This window comes from Macadamia integrifolia, chromosome 9, assembly GCF_013358625.1.
Source record: "Macadamia integrifolia cultivar HAES 741 chromosome 9, SCU_Mint_v3, whole genome shotgun sequence".
In the NCBI taxonomy this organism is placed as follows: Eukaryota; Viridiplantae; Streptophyta; class Magnoliopsida; order Proteales; family Proteaceae; genus Macadamia; species Macadamia integrifolia.
Window position 1 is genome coordinate 2,134,371 of NC_056565.1, and position 7,735 is coordinate 2,142,105.

Here is a 7,735-nt window from a genome sequence, read left to right on the forward strand (position 1 = left end):
ACTATAGAACAAAGGCAAACACTATAGCTGTTCCAAAACAATTATGGAACACAAAATCTGGGTCTCATTTTCTTGTTTCAAATTCAACCCAGTATATTGAACATATATCCACTGGTAGAACCATAAACAACATTTCAGAATATATAATTACATCCCCCACTAGTTTGACCAGTTAAGTAATAATCCATAACATCCCAAGTACATAATAAAGTGATATCATGAAGACCAATGGTATTTTATTATTCACAAGACCTTGGGACTCTCAATATAATTGTTTTAAATCTAAAAAAAAAAAAAAAAAAAAAAACTTTATTAGACTTTATGTGAAAATTGATCATTACCATATAAGACCATTTCAAACGATAAAATCCTTCACAATATCAATAATATAGTTAATTTTCAACACATTAATCAATGACCAATTGGTTCTATGACTAAATACAAAAATAATAGATTTTTTTTTTTTAAATAAAAGGCAACCAAACCGTACGGTTCTCCAAAAGAAAAATTAAGGGATTTTTTTTTTTAAATTTAACTTTGCAAGTTTTGTCCTTTAGTAATAATATATAATATATTACTTTTCTCGTTTCTTCAAAACAAAACGACTCAAGGAGAAGAAATTGATTTTTATTCCTGGTGGTACAGTCGATCGATTTTTCATGAACGAGGCTCTGATACCATTGAAAGAAAATAAATGTGGAACGATTCATGAAGATCGATAAGCATGCACGATAAACACTACAAAAACAAGTTTTAGGCATACCTGAATCCATGGCTGAAGAATAAGAACTCCTCAATGTCTTCTTGTATGCTACTCGTACAACACGATCAATGTTGGTCTGGTCTACCCTCTTTCTCTTTTGCTTTTGGTCGTTAGCCTCACTTAATGAGTCAGTGATAACTATATATAGGGGTGAGGGTAGGGACCAAACCTGCAAAGAAATTAGGGTTTCCTCCCCATTAAAGAAACAATACCTTAGGTCCACACATAGTAATAAATATTTCATACCATTAAGGTGTGCTAATAGAATCCAATATCTCCATAGAGATCACTTACAAATAATATTGGATTCTTTCTGCTTACTCCATCTTTAGTCAACACCACTAAACCGGTTTTGGAAACAAATCTTTGACTATGCTAGCCCACCTAATAGGAAATCTTACATAATAGCCATACCTTGGCCAAATCAATATCAAAGCAATTTCAGTTTTGGATCCTCCGACCAAGTCCAAGTCTATTGCTAATCTCAGTCATTTCTGCAACTGTGCAGGTAAATGAGGTTGAAGTTGGTGTTATAAGGCTTGAGTGGGAGGATTTCTTGCATTTGATATGGATTTTAGTAGTTCAGTTTTGCCAAAGACCATACCAAAATCCAAAATCTAGATTGGGTTTTCTCTTTAAACATCTTAATCTGTTCTTGGGATGGGTGACTTCCTAAGGCTTGGTCTTAATCTGTTCTTGAACGGTGAAGGTGATTATAGGTAGGGGTGAAGAGGACTTGGGTTAAAATATGAGTTTTAGTCAATAGGGTATAATGGTCATTTTAACTCTTCACTTCACAGTGACTGACAGCAGGGGTCTGAGTCTAATTTGGTATTACATAGGAGGTGTTCTTATAATAGTGGCATTCTCTAGGGGTGACACTGTAAATTTCCCTTAAAAAAATGCAAGAAAATGCAATCTAATTGCACAAGTACACGTCAGTGCCCATGGTCAATGGGGCAGTGTGGCATTTTTGTACCCACTGAATATAGGCGCAGGTACACGCGGTCAATTGACATCTTTTTTTCCTTAAACAAAATAATAATAATAATAATAATAATAATAAAACAACATTTTTAGGTGTTAAAATCTTCATTTCCCTCCCTTTTTTCCTTCAATTTCCCTTGCAACAAAAAAGAGACATATTTAAATTTCCTTACATTCAGTGCAATTAGAGACAATGCCAATTTCCTAAAGTAAAAAGAGATGCATAATAGAGAGTTTGGATCAGGTCCTTGTATGAGAACCTGAGATCCGATTCTTGTACACCTTATTGTCTCTACTAATTTTTTGACCGATTACTTTTCCCTTCCTATTTTCTCTCTTCATTATCGCTTTCTACACACGGAACCACACGCAGTCCCTCTCTCTCCTCACAGTTTATTATTATTTTTATTTCTTTATTTTTAATTATAATTTAATATTATTTTTTTAATTCCCCAAAATACCTTTAGGTATTGGTCTCGGCATATGCTAATCCAATATCAATAAAAGAAAAAAATAATGAAATATTGGTTAACTATTAATAGAAGAAAATTGTATTCATCCATAGAGGACGGTTGACCCATTATCCTAAGGTTCACAAGTCCCTATAGAGTTTTTAGTATAAATCCAAAATACCATTATGATATACTTTCCCATTCATATGAATCCTATGGTGAATGAATCACTATGGCTAACGAAAACTTGGTCATGAAAGAAAGTAGGATTCCTCCACCTATACCAAGAGGGTATTTCGGACTTATACCAAGACCCTCTAAGATTTTTGAATCCCTATAGAATGGGTGAGTTGTCCTCTACGGGTGGAGGAAAACTTTATGTGAGCATGATGGCTATTTAAAGATATGGTGCATTGATGATATGCCGATTTGATTGGAAACGATATCAAGTCTTTCAATTTTTACAATACATTGATAGCGATCTTGAAATTGTCAATACTAATACATTGATCGATATCAGATTGGACTAGATCAATATGGTATTGGAGCAATATCGTTTTTTTAGTGGATCGGCATTGGATAATCGAAAGAGAGAGAGATAGACTTTTGTATTAGTATTGTTCGAATCAGTTAATTAAAATAAAAGATAATATATAAGTCAAAGAGAGACAAAGGGGAAGCATTTAAGTTGGAAGAGAGAGAGGGGGAGGCTACACCTGAATCCTTACAAGAACAATCTCGTTCGTCCTTGGTCTGTAGATTTGGAATCTATTAAATAAAAAGAAAGAAAGTGGATTCAAGTGGATTCCATATTCACAGATCAAGAACATACGAGATTGTTCTCGTAAATGAACCTGATACAACCTCGCAACAGCATGCATTGGCCAAGGAAATGTATGAGAACCTAAAATCAGGTTCTCGTACAAGGACCTGATCCCAACTCCATAATAGACTTTGTTATATATAGGGTAATCTACGATCAACTCGACCACTGGTAAAGAGGGATGTTACAATCAGATGTGGTCTACGATGCACATAGGTGCTTGGTTGCTGGGCTTCTTTCCAGCAACTTCTTTGGAAGATCTTGAACTTTAAGTCAATTTACAAAAAAAGAAGCAATGTGGACTTTGCCTTGAACGAATGAGCGAACGGACGATTCTTTCTTAAGATACCACCAATCGTAACCCAGGCTATAAGAACCATAAACAAGGTACAAAATCTCTTCGTATTGATACTTGCTTTTGAGGCGAAGTACTCATTCCAGAGGAGATAGGATCCGCTGCTCGTACGATCACTTGGTTGTATGCGTCAGCATCCAACACCTGTCCTTCCTTCTGCCATTACAAGGATAATAAGGATATATTTGAAAATAAAATGTACAGATGTTGAATGCTGACTCGTATGACCAGGTGACCGTTCGAACAGCTTATCCATTTTCGTTCCCCAGACTATACTAACCACCACTTTTCCTGTTTCTCAGGAAGTTTTTAGGAGTTATAAGGTCAAATAATGCACACCCATTTCGTTCGTAACTAAAAGAATGCTCCCTCCGCTCACCGACAACTCATCTAGGAGCTTCCCATGTTGAGTTTAGCTACCAGCAGAGGCCACGGTCTAACTTCTTTGAAGAGATGAAGGAGAAAATTTGTTGGTTCATTCAAGAAAAATGCATCAAGAAGTTAAACATTCGTTGTCCAGAAACATGAAATAATTTGAAGCTTCTTAGTCGAGGTGAACCTCTCTCTCTCTCTCTCCCAGGTCCCATGCGGGATTCCTGTTTTCCTTCCATTTTATTGAGCGGGAATGCGGGATTGAGGGTTTCTAACTTTGACTAAGCTAGGTGTAAGGTTTATGAGACAAGATTTGTAATCATCAATGAAACATGGTAGCTGGTTGACTATGCAAAGGAAACTTTATAGGAATGAAAGTGAAATAATGAATCAACAATGGTACTAAATTTCAATGAAATATCATCCTTATTTTTATTTATTTTTGTGGGCTGTTTGGAAGTCAAGAAAAGATTTAAATTTTTTAAATTTGATGAGAATGATACACACATAAATTAATGATTGTGTCATTATGATTTTATTTTATTATATTTTTTATAAAATATTCTTTTTTTTTCTTGACTTCCAAACATAGCTGTGTTTCCGTTAAGACATATCTACGAAACTTGTTTTGTATTTTTCTGCCATTCATCATTTTTACTTATTGAATAATACGAGGAAGATACATTGGTATAATTCATAATCATAAATAAGTGCAAGGAAAGAATGGGCATATGGTAGTTTCTGGTGTAAGTGGGTATCGTAGACCCAAATCTTTTAATAAATCAAAAGAGAGTTACGAGAAATCTACATACCATTGTAGAAACGCAACCCTAAAATGATGCAAAAGATAATGGAAAAACAAGAACAAATAATGTACAATGGTTTACGAGGTCTGGCAAGATTGTTTACGTCTTCGGTGAGATAAGATCCTGCTTTATTATTAATGGAGAATAGGGTTACAGTGTTCGTCCTCACACCTTTCAGTATTTCTTGAATTACAGAGAAAGAAACCCTCGCTACAAATATATAGCGAAAAAACCCTAATCCGAAAAATACAAAATTGACCTCGAGTACTCCCAGGATTAAACTATGATGAAATACAAGACATCATACACCAACAACCATATCAATGGTTGTCCTGAAACAAGTATCATCCACATGGGACCATGCATTAAAAGAAAATGAAAAATAATGCACACTAAAAATAATTCATGTGAAAGGAAATTGTACTATGACATTGTACATGGGAGAGTTTTTCCCGTAAATCAAATAGCAAGAGTCGTCCTACAAGAGAAAAATTTCTGGAAAAATCGGGACCACCCAGACCAAGATGAAGATGCTAGCCTCACATAAGCATGGATCAGGTTTGCATAATCTATCATAATTGAGGAGCAGTGAAGTATAACTAGATTCTCAAAAATAGGCTTATTGTATATAATAAAGGAATTTGAAGTTTTCATATGAAATGGTTTAAATTAAATCACTTAAAATCAGTTTGAATGTAATTAGTTGCAGTTTCATGTCAATGGTGCCTCAAAAATGTGGTTGCCGACTTACTGTACATAACAGTTGTGTTAATGTAGTTTAGTAGTGTACAGGGGTATATTTTTAACTATAAGTTATAATCAGGGAATTATTGGTTTTAAGTCATCAGTCAGAGTTACTTGTAATTACAGATTTTTTTTTTTCTTTTACAAAAAAAAAAAAAAAAAGGAAAAAGAAAAATAAATAAATAAATAAATATTATCGCAGATTCGTTTTAGACTTTATTAGTATATAGCTATGAGATAGACTGGGAATTTGAGCCCTATCAATCTCCTTTGTCTAGTTTTTTTTTTTGTCACTGTTTGGTAATTTGGTTATGTTGTATTAAAGAATATTTAACTATGATTCTCATTCTTATTCTTCTCTCTTCTCTTTGTGATCTGCAGATTTTCCCTATTTTCCTTTTTTGTGATCTGATTGATTGGTAGAGGGGTTCTTCTATATTGATTTCAATTCTGCTGAAACCATGTTGGTTTCATGTGTTGTGATTATAGAAGTTATTTAAGTAGCATCCCTTGTTGCTTCAATATTCACAAGCAAGAGAATATGGTTCTGCTGCTAGTACTCTATTTTTTGACCTACTGATTAGCAGTTTCTGATGATAAGTGCTGCAGTACTATGTTTTTCTGCCTTCTTGATAGTTTAAGAATCAGTGTGCCATGTTGAGTGCATCTGCCTGTGTTAAAATTAAAGGTTGTGATTCTTGGATTTTCTTGTGTTCCTAGGATCTGTTTTGTATCTTATATTTTATTCTCCTGCAACTGTGTGCTGCTTTTACAATATGTCTGGTTCAAAGATGACTGGCCCCCGGTAGTGTTAATGTTCAAATTACTTTTCTACCAAAAAAATAAAAAATAATGGTGTTGAGAAGCCAATATTGGAAATGTGCTGTGTTAATCAGACAACATATACATAGCCATTAAATCAGTTTTCAATGAGTGATAGAGTTTATTGTCACTTTTTGATAAATGTCATGATCGATGATGAGTAAGATCATTTCTACTTCCTTTGTTAGATAAAAATCAATTGTATAATATCTTTATGAGAGAACCGTTAAAAAGTGTTTTTCCTACTTTGTATTCCAAGCTAACTTGATGATCTATATGGTTCAACTTGAGGAAGAGTGTTAATATAGTATTTTTTTTTTATAAATAAAAAAATATTAAAAAGAAAAAAAGGAAAATAATAATAATAATAAAAAATAACTGCAAGGGCTAGGCAAAGGGAGAGGCCCTATTAAAAGAAACCCACATGGGGGTGGGGGGATTACAAACAAAGAACATGCCCAATTCAAACCAAAACACACAAAACACAAATATATGAGTCAAATAGATGAATCACCGACTTCCTTTCTTTTTTCTTTTTGGAACCAGGGCCTTTTCCTTTTGACATTTTCACAGAGTGTTAAATAGTTAGTTTTGCATAGGGGTATATTTGTAAATATTTATATTCAGGGGGGTTACATATAAATAAGTTAGTGGTCAGAGAGTTACTTGGTTTTATATATTCTTTTAAAACCTTACTAATATGTATTTTTGAGATCTACTAGAATAAATCACTTTCAAATTATTTTGAAATTTTTTTTATACTTTTTAACTTTTGAGAATAAGATAAAAGGCAATCGAAAAAAGGTTACAACTTCTCATTTCATCACCTTGGTGACAACAAGTTGCACGCTAGATGAAATCAGGTTGAATGTAATTAGTTGCAATGTTGTCAATAGGATTTCTCCCGTCACATCAATGATCTTCAAATTAACATCAATGGTTTGGCAACGTTTATTGTTGAATGCTACTATATATCAACATTTGATGGTTCTATTCATAGGTTAATTAGGTTTTCGGCGTTATTTCTATGGTTACATTATTTGAAACTTTATATATAGATCTGGTATTTTAGAAGTTTAGTTTCTATTTTTTTTTTAATTGTGCTATATAAATCTGCAAATGCATCATTTGGTATTGTTATCATATGAACTTCTTTGCCTCTTGCTGCATCTTTCTCCAATGTGTTAACTCTAAATATTCAGTGGTTTATTTCGTCTCATATTACTAAGTTTTTATTCTCTCATTTGTTCTTAATTAAACATGGACTAAATCATATATAACTACAACTTTTTCTATTCTTGTATTTTTCTAAGATAATTATCAATTCTCTTGCAAACTTATGTAATAGTACTTTGTATTCTCTCTGTTCATTAACAGGTTCAATTACATCTTAAGGTGATATGGAGACTCCAATATTTATGTCTTTTTGGAACACAAGGTAGAAATGGAGGGTAAAGATGCTAGATTTTTCATGACATTTTTGCAAATGGGTCTGCATCAATTCAAATGCAGTAAAGCTGATAGGATTTATATTAGGCCTACTTGAACTAAGCAACCGAATTACAAAAGAAGAAAAATTTACAAAAATGGATGCTTTTGTTGAAGGATCAA